This window comes from Chiloscyllium punctatum, chromosome 14 (genome assembly GCF_047496795.1).
Source record: "Chiloscyllium punctatum isolate Juve2018m chromosome 14, sChiPun1.3, whole genome shotgun sequence".
Lineage (NCBI taxonomy): Eukaryota > Metazoa > Chordata > Chondrichthyes > Orectolobiformes > Hemiscylliidae > Chiloscyllium > Chiloscyllium punctatum.
Genome location: NC_092752.1, coordinates 104,894,539 through 104,915,213, shown reverse-complemented (window position 1 = coordinate 104,915,213; position 20,675 = coordinate 104,894,539).

Genomic DNA, 20,675 nt, shown 5'->3' with positions numbered 1-20,675 from the left:
TTCTCTCTCTCACTCACGCATTCGCTCTCTCTCTCTCCCATACTCATTCTCTCTCTCTCGCGCGCATTCTCTCTCTCACAGACGCATTCTCTTTCACACTTATTCTATCTCTCACGCTCACATTCTCTCTCAAACACTCATTCTCTCTCTCACACACACATTCTCTCTCTCAAACACTCATTCTCTCTCTCACGCACCCATTCTCTCTCTCACGCACCCATTCTCTCTCTCACACACTCATTCCCTCTCTCACACACACATTCTCTCTCTCAAGCACTCATTCTCTCTCTCACGCACCCATTCTCTCTCTCACGCACCCATTCTCTCTCTCACGCACCCATTCTCTCTCACACACTCATACTCTCTCTCACACACTCATTCGCTCTCTCTCTCCCACACTCATTCGCTCTCTCTCGCGTGCATTCTCTCTCTCACACACGCATTCTTTCTCACACACGCATTCTCTCTCTTGCACACACGCATTCTCTCTCTCATACACGCATTCTCTCTCTCTCACACACGCATTCTCTCTCACACACGCATTCTCTCTCACACACACACATTCTCTCTCACACACACACATTCTCTCTCACACACGCATTCTCTCTCACACACGCATTCTCTCTCACACACGCATTCTCTCTCACACACACACACATTCTCTCTCTCACACACACATTCTCTCTCACACACACACATTCTCTCTCACACACACACATTCTCTCTCTCTCACACATTCTCTCTCACACACACACATTCTCTCTCAAACACACACATTCTCTCTCACACACACATTCTCTCTCTCACACACACATTCTCCCTCTCAAACACTCATTCTCTCTCTCACGCACCCATTCTCTCTCTCACGCACCCATTCTCTCTCACACACTCATACTGTCTCTCACACACTCATTCGCTCTCTCTCTCCCACACTCATTCGCTCTCTCACGCGTGCATTCTCTCTCTCACACACGCATTCTTTCTCACACACGCATTCTCTCTCTTGCATTCTCTCTCTCGCACACACACATTCTCTCTCTCATACACGCATTCTCTCTCTCTCACACACGCATTCTCTCTCACACACGCATTCTCTCTCACACACACACATTCTCTCTCTCTCACACGCGCTCTCTCACACACACACACATTCTCTCTCACACACACACACATTCTCTCTCTCACACACACATTCTCTCTCACACACACACATTCTCTCTCACACACACACATTCTCTCTGACACACACACATTCTCTCTCACACACACACATTCTCTCTCACAAACACACACATTTTCTCTCACACACACACATTCTCTCTCACACACACACATTCTCTCTCTCACACACACACATTCTCTCTCTCTCACACGCATTCTCTCTCACACACACAAATTCTCTCTCACACACACACACATTCTCTCTGTCACACACACATTCTCTCTCACACACACACATTCTCTCACACACACATTCTCTCTCACACACACACATTCTCTCTCACAAACACACACATTTTCTCTCACACACACACATTCTCTCTCACACACACACATTCTCTCTCTCACACACACACATTCTCTCTCTCTCACACGCATTCTCTCTCTCTCACACACGCATTCTCTCTCACACACGCATTCTCTCTCATACACACATTCTCTCTCTCTCACACACATTCTCTCTCACACACACATTCTCTCTCACACACACACACATTCTCTATCACACACACACGTTCTCTCTCACACACACACATTCTCTCTCACAAACACACACATTTTCTATCACACACACACATTCTCTCTCACACACACACATTCTCTCTCTCACACACACACATTCTCTCTCTCTCACACGCATTCTCTCTCTCTCACACACGCATTCTCTCTCACACACGCATTCTCTCTCACACACACATTCTCTCTCTCTCACACGCATTCTCTCTCTCTCACACACGCATTCTCTCTCACACACGCATTCTCTCTCTTGCATTCTCTCTCTCGCACACATGCATTCTCTGTCTCATAGACGCATTCTCTCTCTCTCATAGACGCATTCTCTCTCTCTCTCACACACACATTCTCTCTCTCACACACACATTCTCTCTCACACACACACATTCTCTCTCACACACACACATTCTCTCTCTCACACACACATTCTCTCTCACACACACACATTCTCTCTCACACACACACATTCTCTCTCACACGCTCACATTCTCTCACACACACACATTTTCTCTCTCTCATACATGCATTCTCTCTCTCTCAAATGCACACATTCACTCTCTCACACACACGCATTCCGCATTCTCTCTCTCACACACATGCATTCCGCATTCTCTCTCTCTCACACACGCATTCTTTCTCACACACGCATTCTCTCTCTTGCATTCTCTCTCTCGCACACACGCATTCTCTCACTCATAGACGCATTCTCTCTCTCATAGACGCATTCTCTCTCTCTCTCACACACACATTCTCTCTCACACACACACATTCTCTCTCTCACACACACACATTCTCTCTCACACACACATTCTCTCTCTCACACACACATTCTCTCTCACACACACACATTCTCTCTCTCACACACACATTCTCTCTCACACACACATTCTCTCTCACACACACACATTCTCTCTCTCACACGCACATTCTCTCTCACACACACACATTCTCTCTCACACACACACATTCTCTCTCACACACACACACACATTTTCTCTCTCTCATACATGCATTCTCTCTCTCACATGCACGCATTCTCTCTCACACACACGCATTCCGCATTCTCTCTCTCACACACACACATTCCGCATTCTCTCTCTCTCACACACGCATTCTTTCTCACACACGCATTCTCTCTCTTGCATTCTCTCTCTCGCACACACGCATTCTCTCTCTCATAGACGCATTCTCTCTCTCTCATAGACGCATTCTCTCTCTCTCTCACACACGCATTCTCTCTCTCACACACACATTCTCTCTCTCACACACTCATTCTCTCTCACACACACACATTCTCTCTCACACACACACATATTTTCTCTCTCTCATGCATGCATTCTCTCTCTCACACACACGCATTCCGCACTCTCTCTCTCACACACACGCATTCTCTCTCTCTCGCACACACGCATTCTCTCTCTCATACACGCATTCTCTCTCTCTCACACACGCATTCTCTCTCACACACACACATTCTCCCTCACACACACACATTCTCTCTCTCACACACACATTCTCTCTCTCACACACACATTCTCTCTCACACACACACATTCTCTCTCACACACACACACATTTTCTCTCTCTCATACATGCATTCTCTCTCTCTCACATGCACGCATTCTCTCTCTCACACACGCGCATTCCGCATTCTCTCTCTCACACACACGCATTCCGCATTCTCTCTCTCTCACACACGCATTCTTTCTCACACACGCATTCTCTCTCTTGCATTCTCTCTCTCGCACACACGCATTCTCTCTCTCATAGACGCATTCTCTCTCTCTCATAGACGCATTCTCTCTCTATCTCACACACGCATTCTCTCTCACACACACTCATTCTCTCTCACACACACACATTCTCTCTCACACACACACATTCTCTCTCACACACACACATATATTCTCTCTCTCATGCATGCATTCTCTCTCTCTCACGCACGCATTTTCTCACACACGCATTCTCTCTCTCGCACACTCATTCTCTCTCTCACACACTCATTCTCTTTCTCACACACTCATTCTCTCTCTCACTCACACATTCGCTCTCTCTCTCTCCCATACTCATTCTCTCTCTCACGCGCGCATTCTCTCTCTCACAGACGCATTCTCTTTCACACTTATTCTCTCTCTCACGCACACATTCTCTCTCAAACACTCATTCTCTCTCTCACACACACATTCTCTCTCTCAAACACTTATTCTCTTCTCACGCACCCATTCTCTCTCTAACGCACCCATTCTCTCTCTCGCACACACGCATTCTCTCTCTCATACACGCATTCTCTCTCTCTCACACACGCATTCTCTCTCACACACGCATTCTCTCTCACACACACACATTCTCTCTCACACACACACATTCTCTCTCACACACGCATTCTCTCTCACACACGCATTCTCTCTCACACACGCATTCTCTCTCACACGCACACATTCTCTCTCTCTCACACACATTCTCTCTCACACACACACATTCTCTCTCACACACACACATTCTCTCACACACACACATTCTCTCTCACACACACACATTCTCTCTCTCTCACACACATTCTCTCTCAAACACACACATTCTCTCTCACACACACACATTCTCTCTCTCACACACACATTCTCTCACACACACACATTCTCTCTCTCACACACATTCTCTCTCTCACGCACACATTCTCTCTCAAACACTCATTCTATCTCTCAAATACTCATTCTCTCTCACACACACACATTCTACCTCTCAAACACTCATTCTCTCTCTCACGCACCCATTCTCTCTGTCACGCACCCATTCTCTCTCACACACTCATACTCTCTCTCACACACTCATTCGCTCTCTCTCTCCCACACTCATTTGCTCTCTCACGCATGCATTCTCTCTCTCACACACGCATTCTTTCTCACAAACGCATTCTCTCTCTTGCATTCTCTCTCTCGCACACACGCATTCTCTCTCTCATACACGCATTCTCTCTCTCTCACACACGCATTCTCTCACACACGCATTCTCTCTCACACACACACATTCTCTCTCTCTCACACGCATTCTCTCTCACACACACACACACATTCTCGCTCTCACACACACATTCTCTCTCACACACACACATTCTCTCTCACACATTCTCTCTCACACACACACATTCTCTCTCACACACACACATTCTCTCTAACAAACACACACATTTTCTCTCACACACACACATTCTCTCTCACACACACACATTCTCTCTCTCACACACACACATTCTCTCTCTCTCACACGCATTCTCTCTCACACACACACATTCTCTCTCACACACGCACACATTCTCTCTCTCACGCACACATTCTCTCTCACACACACACATTCTCTCTACCACACATTCTCTCTCACACACACACATTCCCTCTCACACACACACATTCTCTCTCACAAACACACACATTTTCTCTCACACACACATTCTCTCTCACACGCACACATTCTCTCTCTCTCACACGCATTCTCTCTCTCTCACACACGCATTCTCTCTCACACACGCATTCTCTCTCACACACACATTCTCTCTCTCTCACACGCATTCTCTCTCACACACACACATTCTCTCTCACACACACACATTCTCTCTCTCACACACACATTCTCTCTCACACACACACATTCTCTCTCACACACATTCTCTCTCACACACACACATTCTCTCTCACACACATACATTCTCTCTCACACACACACATTTTCTCACTCTCATACATGCATTCTCTCTCTCTCAAATGCACACATTCTCTCTCTCACACACACGCATTCCGCATTCTCTCTCTCACACACACGCATTTTTTCTCACACACGCATTCTCTCTCTTGCATTCTCTCTCTCGCACACACGCATTCTCTCTCTCATAGACGCATTCTCTCTCTCTCATAGACGCATTCTCTCTCTCTCACACACACGCATTCTCTCTCACACACACTCATTCTCTCTCACACACACACATTCTCTCTCACACACACACATATTTTCTCTCTCTCATGCATGCATTCTCTCTCTCTCACGCATGCATTTTCTCACACACGTATTCTCTCTCTCGCACACTCATTCTCTCTCTCACACGCTCATTCTCTTTCTCACACACTCATTCTCTCTCTCAGTCACGCATTCGCTCTCTCTCTCTCCCATACTCAGTCTCTCTCTCACGCGCGCATTCTCTCTCTCACAGACGTCTTCTCTTTCACACTTATTCTCTCTCTCACGCACACATTCTCTCTCAAACACTCATTCTCTCTCACACACACACATTCTCTCTCTCAAACACTCATTCTCTCTCTCACGCACCCATTCTCTCTCTCGCATTCACGCATTCTCTCTCACACGCATTCTCTCTCTCGCACACTCATTCTCTCTCTCACACACTCATTATCTTTCTCACACACTCATTCTCTCTCTCACTCACGCATTCGCTCTCTCTCTCTCCCATACTCATTCTCTCTCTCACGCGCGCATTCTCTCTCTCACAGACGCATTCTCTTTCACACTTATTCTCTCTCTCACGCACACATTCTCTCTCAAACACTCATTCTCTATTTCACAAACACATTATCTCTCTCAAACACTCATTCTCTCTCTCACGCACCCATTCTCTCTCTCACGCACCCATTCTCTCTCTCACACACTCATTCCCTCTCTCATACACTCATTCTCTCTCTCACACACTCATTCGCTCTCTCTCTCCCACACTCATTCGCTCTCTCGCACACGCATTCTCTCTCACACACACATTCTCTCTCTCACACGCATTCTCTCTCACACACACACATTCTCTCTCACACACACACACATTCTCTCTCTCACACACACATTCTCTCTCACACACATTCTCTCTCACACACACACATTCTCTCTCACACACACACATTCTCTCTCACACACACACATTCTCTCTCTCACACACACACATTCTCTCTCTCTCACACGCATTCTCTCTCACACACACAAATTCTCTCACACACACACACACATTCTCTCTGTCACACACACATTCTCTCTCACACACACACATTCTCTCACACACACATTCTCTCTCACACACATACATTCTCTCTCACAAACACACACATTTTCTCTCACACACACACATTCACTCTCACACACACACATTCTCTCTCTCACACACACACATTCTCTCTCTCTCACACGCATTCTCTCTCTCTCACACACACATTATCTCTCACACACGCATTCTCTTCACACACACATTCTCTCTCTCTCACACACATTCTCTCTCACACAGACATTCTCTCTCACACACACGCACATTCTCTATCACACACACACATTCTCTCTCACACACACACATTCTCTCTCACAAACACACACATTTTCTCTCACACACACATATTCTCTCTCACACACACACATTCTCTCTCTCTCACACACGCATTCTCTCTCTCACACACACATTCTCTCTCACACACACATTCTCTCTCTCACACACACATTCTCTCTCACACACACACATTCTCTCTCTCTCACACACATTCTCTCTCACACACACACATTCTCTCTCACACACACACATTCTCTCTCACACACACACACATTTTCCCTCTCTCATACATGCATTCACTCTCTCGCATGCACGCATTCTCTCTCACACGCATTCTCTCTCTCACACACACATTCTCTCTCTCAAACACTCATTCTCTCACTCACGCACCCATTCTCTCTCTCACGCACCCATTCTCTCTCTCACACAATCATACTCTCTCTCACACACTCATTCGCTCTCTCTCGCGTGCATTCTCTCTCACACACACGCATTCTTTCTCACACACGCATTCTCTCTCTCGCACACACGCATTCTCTCTCTCATACACGCATTCTCTCTCTCTCACACACGCATTCTCTCTCACACACGCATTCTCTCTCACACACACACATTCTCTCTCACACACACACATTCTCTCTCACACACGCATTCTCTCTCACACACGCATTCTCTCTCTCACACACACATTCTCTCTCTCACACACACATTCTCTCTCACACACACACATTCTCTCTCACACACACACATTCTCTCTCTCTCACACACATTCTCTCTCACACACACACATTCTCTCTCTCACACACACATTCTCTCACACACACACATTCTCTCTCACACACACACATTCTCTCTCTCACACACACATTCTCTCACACACACATTCTCTCTCTCACACACATTCTCGATCTCACGCACACATTCTCTCTCAAACACTCATTCTCTCTCTCAAACACTCATTCTCTCTCTCACACACACATTCTCCCTCTCAAACACTCATTCTCTCTCACGCACCCATTCTCTCTCTCACGCACCCATTCTCTCTCACACACTCATACTCTCTCTCACACACTCATTCGCTCTCTCTCTCCCACACTCATTCGCTCTCTCTCGCGTGCATTCTCTCTCTCACACACGCATTCTTTCTCACACACGCATTCTCTCTCTTGCATTCTCTCTCTCGCACACACGCATTCTCTCTCTCATACACGCATTCTCTCTCTCTCACACACGCATTCTCTCACACACGCATTCTCTCTCACACGCATTCTCTCTCACACACACACATTCTCTCTCTCACACACACACATTCTCTCTCTCACACACACATTCTCTCTCACACACACACTTTCTCTCTCACACACATTCTCTCTCACACACACACATTCTCTCTCACACACACACATTCTCTCTCACAAACACACACATTTTCTCTCACACACACATATTCTCTCTCACACACACACATTCTCTCTCTCTCACACACACATACTCTCTCTCACACACGCATTCTCTCTCACACACACACATTCTCTCTCACACACTCACATTCTCTCTCTCACACACACATTCTCTCTCACACACACACAGTTTCTCTCTCTCTCACACACATTCTCTCTCACACACACACATTCTCTCTCACACACACACATTCTCTCTCACACACACACACATTTTCCCTCTCTCATACATGCATTCTCTCTCTCGCATGCGCGCATTCTCTCTCACACGCATTCTCTCTCTCGCACACTCATTCTCTCTCTCACACACTCATTCTCTTTCTCACACACTCATTCTCTCTCTCACTCACGCATTCGCGCTCTCTCTCTCCCATACTCATTCTCTCTCTCACGCGCGCATTCTCTCTCTCACAGACGCATTCTCTTTCACACTTATTCTATCTCTCACGCTCACATTCTCTCTCAAACACTCATTCTCTCTCTCACACACACATTCTCTCTCTCAAACACTCATTCTCTCTCTCACGCACCCATTCTCTCTCTCACGCACCCATTCTCTCTCTCACACACTCATTCCCTCTCTCACACACACATTCTCTCTCTCAAACACTCATTCTCTCTCTCACGCACCCATTCTCTCTCTCACGCACCCATTCTCTCTCTCACGCACCCATTCTCTCTCACACACTCATACTCTCTCTCACACACTCATTCGCTCTCTCTCTCCCACACTCATTCGCTCTCTCTCGCGTGCATTCTCTCTCTCACACACGCATTCTTTCTCACACACGCATTCTATCTCTTGCATTCTCTCTCTTGCACACACGCATTCTCTCTCTCATACACGCATTCTCTCTCTCTCACACACGCATTCTCTCTCACACACGCATTCTCTCTCACACACACACATTCTCTCTCACACACACACATTCTCTCTCACACACGCATTCTCTCTCACACACGCATTCTCTCTCACACACGCATTCTCTCTCTCACACACACATTCTGTCTCACACACACACATTCTCTCTCTCTCACACATTCTCTCTCACACACACACATTCTCTCTCACACACACACATTCTCTCACACACACACATTCTCTCTCTCACACACACATTCTCCCTCTCAAACACTCATTCTCTCTCTCACGCACCCATTCTCTCTCTCACGCACCCATTCTCTCTCACACACTCATACTGTCTCTCACACACTCATTCGCTCTCTCTCTCCCACACTCATTCGCTCTCTCACGCGTGCATTCTCTCTCTCACACACGCATTCTTTCTCACACACGCATCCTCTCTCTTGCATTCTCTCTCTCGCACACACGCATTCTCTCTCTCATACACGCATTCTCTCTCTCTCACACACGCATTCTCTCTCACACACGCATTCTCTCTCACACACACACATTCTCTCTCTCTCACACGCGCTCTCTCTCACACACACACATTCTCTCTCACACACACACAGATTCTCTCTCTCACACACACATTCTCTCTCTCACACACACATTCTCTCTCACACACATTCTCTCCGACACACACACATTCTCTCTCACACACACACATTCTCTCTCACAAACACACACATTTTCTCTCACACACACACATTCTCTCTCACACACACACATTCTTTCTCTCACACACACACATTCTCTCTGTCACACACACATTCTCTCTCACACACACACATTCTCTCACACACACATTCTCTCTCACACACACACATTCTCTCTCACAAACACACACATTTTCTCTCACACACACACATTCTCTCTCACACACACACATTCTCTCTCTCACACACACACATTCTCTCTCTCTCTCACACGCATTCTCTCTCTCTCACACGCATTCTCTCTCACACACGCATTCTCTCTCACACACACATTCTCTCTCTCTCACACACATTCTCTCTCACACACACATTCTCTCTCACACACACACACATTCTCTATCACACACACACATTGTCTCTCACACACACACATTCTCTCTCACAAACACACACATTTTCTCTCACACACACATATTCTCTCTGACACACACACATTCTCTCTCTCACACACACGCATTCTCTCTCTCTCACATGCATTCTCTCTCTCTCACACACGCATTCTCTCTCACACACGCATTCTCTCTCTTGCATTCTCTCTCTCGCACACATGCATTCTCTGTCTCATAGACGCATTCTCTCTCTCTCATAGACGCATTCTCTCTCTCTCTCACACACACATTCTCTCTCTCACACACACATTCTCTCTCACACACACACATTCTCTCTCACACACACACATTCTCTCTCTCACACACACATTCTCTCTCACACACACACATTCTCTCTCACACACTCACATTCTCTCTCACACACACACACATTTTCTCTCTCTCATACATGCATTCTCTCTCTCTCAAATGCACACATTCACTCTCTCACACACACGCATTCCGCATTCTCTCTCTCACACACATGCATTCCGCATTCTCTCTCTCTCACACACGCATTCTTTCTCACACACGCATTCTCTCTCTTGCATTCTCTCTCTCGCACACACGCATTCTCTGTCTCATAGACGCATTCTCTCTCTCTCATAGACTCATTCTCTCTCTCTCTCACACACACATTCTCTCTCACACACACACATTCTCTCTCTCACACACACACATTCTCTCTCTCACACACACATTCTCTCTCTCACACACACATTCTCTCTCACACACACACATTCTCTCTCTCACACACACATTCTCTCTCACACACACATTCTCTCTCACACACACACATTCTCTCTCTCACACACACATTCTCTCTCACACACACACATTCTCTCTCACACACACACACATTTTTTCTCTCTCATACATGCATTCTCTCTCTCTCAAATGCACACATTCTCTCTCTCACACACACGCATTCCGCATTCTCTCTCTCACACACACGCATTCTTTCTCACACACGCATTCTCTCTCTTGCATTCTCTCTCTCGCACACACGCATTCTCTCTCTCATAGACGCATTCTCTCTCTCTCATAGACGCATTCTCTCTCTCTCACACACACGCATTCTCTCTCACACACACTCATTCTCTCTCACACACACACATTCTCTCTCACACACACACATTCTCTCTCACACACACACATATTTTCTCTCTCTCACGCACCCATTCTCTCTCTCGCATGCACGCATTCTCTCTCACACGCATTCTCTCTCTCGCACACTCATTCTCTCTCTCACACACTCATTATCTTTCTCACACACTCATTCTCTCTCTCACTCACGCATTCGCTCTCTCTCTCTCCCATACTCATTCTCTCTCTCACGCGCGCATTCTCTCTCTCACAGACGCATTCTCTTTCACACTTATTCTCTCTCTCACGCACACATTCTCTCTCAAACACTCATTCTCTATCTCACAAACACATTATCTCTCTCAAACACTCATTCTCTCTCTCACGCACCCATTCTCTCTCTCACGCACCCATTCTCTCTCTCACACACTCATTCCCTCTCTCATACACTCATTCTCTCTCTCACACACTCATTCGCTCTCTCTCTCCCACACTCATTCGCTCTCTCACACACGCATTCTCTCTCACACACACATTCTCTCTCTCACACGCATTCTCTCTCACACACACACATTCTCTCTCACACACACACACATTCTCTCTCTCACACACACATTCTCTCTCACACACATTCTCTCTCACACACACACATTCTCTCTCACACACACACATTCTCTCTCACACACACACATTCTCTCTCTCACACACACACATTCTCTCTCTCTCACACGCATTCTCTCTCACACACACAAATTCTCTCTCACACACACACACATTCTCTCTGTCACACACACATTCTCTCTCACACACACACATTCTCTCACACACACATTCTCTCTCACACACATACATTCTCTCTCACAAACACACACATTTTCTCTCACACACACACATTCACTCTCACACACACACATTCTCTCTCTCACACACACACATTCTCTCTCTCTCACACGCATTCTCTCTCTCTCACACACGCATTCTCTCTCACACACGCATTCTCTTCACACACACATTCTCTCTCTCTCACACACATTCTCTCTCACACACACATTCTCTCTCTCACACACACACATTCTCTATCACACACACACATTCTCTCTCACACACACACATTCTCTCTCACAAACACACACATTTTCTCTCACACACACATATTCTCTCTCACACACACACATTCTCTCTCTCTCACACACGCATTCTCTCTCACACACACACATTCTCTCTCACACACACATTCTCTCTCTCACACACACATTCTCTCTCACACACACACATTCTCTCTCTCTCACACACATATTCTCTCTCACACACACACATTCTCTCTCACACACACACATTCTCTCTCACACACACACACATTTTCCCTCTCTCATACATGCATTCACTGTCTCGCATGCACGCATTCTCTCTCACACGCATTCTCTCTCTCACACACACATTCTCTCTCTCAAACACTCATTCTCTCACTCACGCACCCATTCTCTCTCTCACGCACCCATTCTCTCTCTCACACAATCATACTCTCTCTCACACACTCATTCGCTCTCTCTCTCCCACACTCATTCGCTCTCTCTCGCGTGCATTCTCTCTCTCACACACGCATTCTTTCTCACACACGCATTCTCTCTCTCGCACACACGCATTCTCTCTCTCATACACGCATTCTCTCTCTCTCACACACGCATTCTCTCTCACACACGCATTCTCTCTCACACACACACATTCTCTCTCACACACACACATTCTCTCTCACACACGCATTCTCTCTCACACACGCATTCTCTCTCTCACACACACATTCTCTCTCTCACACACACATTCTCTCTCACACACACACATTCTCTCTCACACACACACATTCTCTCTCTCTCACACACATTCTCTCTCACACACACACATTCTCTCTCTCACACACACATTCTCTCACACACACGCATTCTCTCTCACACACACACATTCTCTCTCTCACACACACATTCTCTCACACACACATTCTCTCTCTCACACACATTCTCGATCTCACGCACACATTCTCTCTCAAACACTCATTCTCTCTCTCAAACACTCATTCTCTCTCTCACACACACATTCTCCCTCTCAAACACTCATTCTCTCTCTCACGCACCCATTCTCTCTCTCACGCACCCATTCTCTCTCACACACTCATACTCTCTCTCACACACTCATTCGCTCTCTCTCTCCCACACTCATTCGCTCTCTCTCGCGTGCATTCTCTCTCTCACACACGCATTCTTTCTCACACACGCATTCTCTCTCTTGCATTCTCTCTCTCGCACACACGCATTCTCTCTCTCATACACGCATTCTCTCTCTCTCACACACGCATTCTCTCACACACGCATTCTCTCTCACACGCATTCTCTCTCACACACACACATTCTCTCTCTCACACACACACATTCTCTCTCTCACACACACATTCTCTCTCACACACACACTTTCTCTCTCACACACATTCTCTCTCACACACACACATTCTCTCTCACACACACACATTCTCTCTCACAAACACACACATTTTCTCTCACACACACATATTCTCTCTCACACACACACATTCTCTCTCTCTCACACACACATACTCTCTCTCACACACGCATTCTCTCTCACACACACACATTCTCTCTCACACACACACATTCTCTCTCTCACACACACATTCTCTCTCACACACACACAGTTTCTCTCTCTCTCACACACATTCTCTCTCACACACACACATTCTCTCTCACACACACACATTCTCTCTCACACACACACACATTTTCCCTCTCTCATACATGCATTCTCTCTCTCGCATGCGCGCATTCTCTCTCACACGCATTCTCTCTCTCGCACACTCATTCTCTCTCTCACACACTCATTCTCTTTCTCACACACTCATTCTCTCTCTCACTCACGCATTCGCGCTCTCTCTCTCCCATACTCATTCTCTCTCTCACGCGCGCATTCTCTCTCTCACAGACGCATTCTCTTTCACACTTATTCTATCTCTCACGCTCACATTCTCTCTCAAACACTCATTCTCTCTCTCACACACACATTCTCTCTCTCAAACACTCATTCTCTCTCTCACGCACCCATTCTCTCTCTCACGCACCCATTCTCTCTCTCACACACTCATTCCCTCTCTCACACACACATTCTCTCTCTCAAACACTCATTCTCTCTCTCACGCACCCATTCTCTCTCTCACGCACCCATTCTCTCTCTCACGCACCCATTCTCTCTCACACACTCATACTCTCTCTCACACACTCATTCGCTCTCTCTCTCCCACACTCATTCGCTCTCTCTCGCGTGCATTCTCTCTCTCACACACGCATTCTTTCTCACACACGCATTCTATCTCTTGCATTCTCTCTCTTGCACACACGCATTCTCTCTCTCATACACGCATTCTCTCTCTCTCACACACGCATTCTCTCTCACACACGCATTCTCTCTCACACACACACATTCTCTCTCACACACACACATTCTCTCTCACACACGCATTCTCTCTCACACACGCATTCTCTCTCACACACGCATTCTCTCTCTCACACACACATTCTCTCTCACACACACACATTCTCTCTCTCTCACACATTCTCTCTCACACACACACATTCTCTCTCACACACACACATTCTCTCACACACACACATTCTCTCTCTCACACACACATTCTCCCTCTCAAACACTCATTCTCTCTCTCACGCACCCATTCTCTCTCTCACGCACCCATTCTCTCTCACACACTCATACTGTCTCTCACACACTCATTCGCTCTCTCTCTCCCACACTCATTCGCTCTCTCACGCGTGCATTCTCTCTCTCACACACGCATTCTTTCTCACACACGCATCCTCTCTCTTGCATTCTCTCTCTCGCACACACGCATTCTCTCTCTCATACACGCATTCTCTCTCTCTCACACACGCATTCTCTCTCACACACGCATTCTCTCTCACACACACACATTCTCTCTCTCTCACACGCGCTCTCTCTCACACACACACATTCTCTCTCACACACACACAGATTCTCTCTCTCACACACACATTCTCTCTCACACACACACATTCTCTCTCACACACATTCTCTCCGACACACACACATTCTCTCTCACACACACACATTCTCTCTCACAAACACACACATTTTCTCTCACACACACACATTCTCTCTCACACACACACATTCTTTCTCTCACACACACACATTCTCTCTGTCACACACACATTCTCTCTCACACACACACATTCTCTCACACACACATTCTCTCTCACACACACACATTCTCTCTCACAAACACACACATTTTCTCTCACACACACACATTCTCTCTCACACACACACATTCTCTCTCTCACACACACACATTCTCTCTCTCTCTCACACGCATTCTCTCTCTCTCACACGCATTCTCTCTCACACACGCATTCTCTCTCACACACACATTCTCTCTCTCTCACACACATTCTCTCTCACACACACATTCTCTCTCACACACACACACATTCTCTATCACACACACACATTGTCTCTCACACACACACATTCTCTCTCACAAACACACACATTTTCTCTCACACACACATATTCTCTCTCACACACACACATTCTCTCTCACAAACACACACATTTTCTCTCACACACACATTCTCTCTCACACACGCATTCTCTCTCTTGCATTCTCTCTCTCGCACACATGCATTCTCTGTCTCATAGACGCATTCTCTCTCTCTCATAGACGCATTCTCTCTCTCTCTCACACACACATTCTCTCTCTCACACACACATTCTCTCTCACACACACACATTCTCTCTCACACACACACATTCTCTCTCTCACACACACATTCTCTCTCACACACACACATTCTCTCTCACACACTCACATTCTCTCTCACACACACACACATTTTCTCTCTCTCATACATGCATTCTCTCTCTCTCAAATGCACACATTCACTCTCTCACACACACGCATTCCGCATTCTCTCTCTCACACACATGCATTCCGCATTCTCTCTCTCTCACACACGCATTCTTTCTCACACACGCATTCTCTCTCTTGCATTCTCTCTCTCGCACACACGCATTCTCTGTCTCATAGACGCATTCTCTCTCTCTCATAGACTCATTCTCTCTCTCTCTCACACACACATTCTCTCTCACACACACACATTCTCTCTCTCACACACACACATTCTCTCTCTCACACACACATTCTCTCTCTCACACACACATTCTCTCTCACACACACACATTCACTCTCTCACACACACATTCTCTCTCACACACACATTCTCTCTCACACACACACATTCTCTCTCTCACACACACATTCTCTCTCACACACACACATTCTCTCTCACACACACACACATTTTTTCTCTCTCATACATGCATTCTCTCTCTCTCAAATGCACACATTCTCTCTCTCACACACACGCATTCCGCATTCTCTCTCTCACACACACGCATTCTTTCTCACACACGCATTCTCTCTCTTGCATTCTCTCTCTCGCACACACGCATTCTCTCTCTCATAGACGCATTCTCTCTCTCTCATAGACGCATTCTCTCTCTCTCACACACACGCATTCTCTCTCACACACACTCATTCTCTCTCACACACACACATTCTCTCTCACACACACACATTCTCTCTCACACACACACATATTTTCTCTCTCTCACGCACCCATTCTCTCTCTCGCATGCACGCATTCTCTCTCACACGCATTCTCTCTCTCGCACACTCATTCTCTCTCTCACACACTCATTATCTTTCTCACACACTCATTCTCTCTCTCACTCACGCATTCGCTCTCTCTCTCTCCCATACTCATTCTCTCTCTCACGCGCGCATTCTCTCTCTCACAGACGCATTCTCTTTCACACTTATTCTCTCTCTCACGCACACATTCTCTCTCAAACACTCATTCTCTATCTCACAAACACATTATCTCTCTCAAACACTCATTCTCTCTCTCACGCACCCATTCTCTCTCTCACGCACCCATTCTCTCTCTCACACACTCATTCCCTCTCTCATACACTCATTCTCTCTCTCACACACTCATTCGCTCTCTCTCTCCCACACTCATTCGCTCTCTCACACACGCATTCTCTCTCACACACACATTCTCTCTCTCACACGCATTCTCTCTCACACACACACATTCTCTCTCACACACACACACATTCTCTCTCTCACACACACATTCTCTCTCACACACATTCTCTCTCACACACACACATTCTCTCTCACACACACACATTCTCTCTCACACACACACATTCTCTCTCTCACACACACACATTCTCTCTCTCTCACACGCATTCTCTCTCACACACACAAATTCTCTCTCACACACACACACATTCTCTCTGTCACACACACATTCTCTCTCACACACACACATTCTCTCACACACACATTCTCTCTCACACACATACATTCTCTCTCACAAACACACACATTTTCTCTCACACACACACATTCACTCTCACACACACACATTCTCTCTCTCACACACACACATTCTCTCTCTCTCACACGCATTCTCTCTCTCTCACACACGCATTCTCTCTCACACACGCATTCTCTTCACACACACATTCTCTCTCTCTCACACACATTCTCTCTCACACACACATTCTCTCTCACACACACACACATTCTCTATCACACACACACATTCTCTCTCACACACACACATTCTCTCTCACAAACACACACATTTTCTCTCACACACACATATTCTCTCTCACACACACACATTCTCTCTCTCTCACACACGCATTCTCTCTCACACACACACATTCTCTCTCACACACACATTCTCTCTCTCACACACACATTCTCTCTCACACACACACATTCTCTCTCTCTCACACACATTCTCTCTCACACACACACATTCTCTCTCACACACACACATTCTCTCTCACACACACACACATTTTCCCTCTCTCATACATGCATTCACTGTCTCGCATGCACGCATTCTCTCTCACACGCATTCTCTCTCTCACACACACATTCTCTCTCTCAAACACTCATTCTCTCACTCACGCACCCATTCTCTCTCTCACGCACCCATTCTCTCTCTCACACAATCATACTCTCTCTCACACACTCATTCGCTCTCTCTCTCCCACACTCATTCGCTCTCTCTCGCGTGCATTCTCTCTCTCACACACGCATTCTTTCTCACACACGCATTCTCTCTCTCGCACACACGAATTCTCTCTCTCATACACGCATTCTCTCTCTCTCACACACGCATTCTCTCTCACACACGCATTCTCTCTCACACACACACATTCTCTCTCACACACACACATTCTCTCTCACACACGCATTCTCTCTCACACACGCATTCTCTCTCTCACACACACATTCTCTCTCTCACACACACATTCTCTCTCACACACACACATTCTCTCTCACACACACACATTCTCTCTCTCTCACACACATTCTCTCTCACACACACACATTCTCTCTCTCACACACACATTCTCTCACACACACACATTCTCTCTCACACACACACATTCTCTCTCTCACACACACATTCTCTCACACACACATTCTCTCTCTCACACACATTCTCGATCTCACGCACACATTCTCTCTCAAACACTCATTCTCTCTCTCAAACACTCATTCTCTCTCTCACACACACATTCTCCCTCTCAAACACTCATTCTCTCTCTCACGCACCCATTCTCTCTCTCACGCACCCATTCTCTCTCACACACTCATACTCTCTCTCACACACTCATTCGCTCTCTCTCTCCCACACTCATTCGCTCTCTCTCGCGTGCATTCTCTCTCTCACACACGCATTCTTTCTCACACACGCATTCTCTCTCTTGCATTCTCTCTCTCGCACACACGCATTCTCTCTCTCATACACGCATTCTCTCTCTCTCACACACGCATTCTCTCACACACGCATTCTCTCTCACACGCATTCTCTCTCACACACACACATTCTCTCTCTCACACACACACATTCTCTCTCTCACACACACATTCTCTCTCACACACACACTTTCTCTCTCACACACATTCTCTCTCACACACACACATTCTCTCTCACACACACACATTCTCTCTCACAAACACACACATTTTCTCTCACACACACATATTCTCTCTCACACACACACATTCTCTCTCTCTCACACACACATACTCTCTCTCACACACGCATTCTCTCTCACACACACACATTCTCTCTCACACACACACATTCTCTCTCTCACACACACATTCTCTCTCACACACACACAGTTTCTCTCTCTCTCACACACATTCTCTCTCACACACACACATTCTCTCTCACACACACACATTCTCTCTCACACACACACACATTTTCCCTCTCTCATACATGCATTCTCTCTCTCGCATGCACGCATTCTCTCTCACACGCATTCTCTCTCTCGCACACTCATTCTCTCTCTCACACACTCATTCTCTTTCTCACACACTCATTCTCTCTCTCACTCACGCATTCGCGCTCTCTCTCTCCCATACTCATTCTCTCTCTCACGCGCGCATTCTCTCTCTCACAGACGCATTCTCTTTCACACTTATTCTATCTCTCACGCTCACATTCTCTCTCAAACACTCATTCTCTCTCTCACACACACATTCTCTCTCTCAAACACTCATTCTCTCTCTCACGCACCCATTCTCTCTCTCACGCACCCATTCTCTCTCTCACACACTCATTCCCTCTCTCACACACACATTCTCTCTCTCAAACACTCATTCTCTCTCTCACGCACCCATTCTCTCTCTCACGCACCCATTCTCTCTCTCACGCACCCATTCTCTCTCACACACTCATACTCTCTCTCACACACTCATTCGCTCTCTCTCTCCCACACTCATTCGCTGTCTCTCGCGTGCATTCTCTCTCTCACACACGCATTCTTTCTCACACACGCATTCTATCTCTTGCATTCTCTCTCTTGCACACACGCATTCTCTCTCTCATACACGCATTCTCTCTCTCTCACACACGCATTCTCTCTCACACACGCATTCTCTCTCACACACAC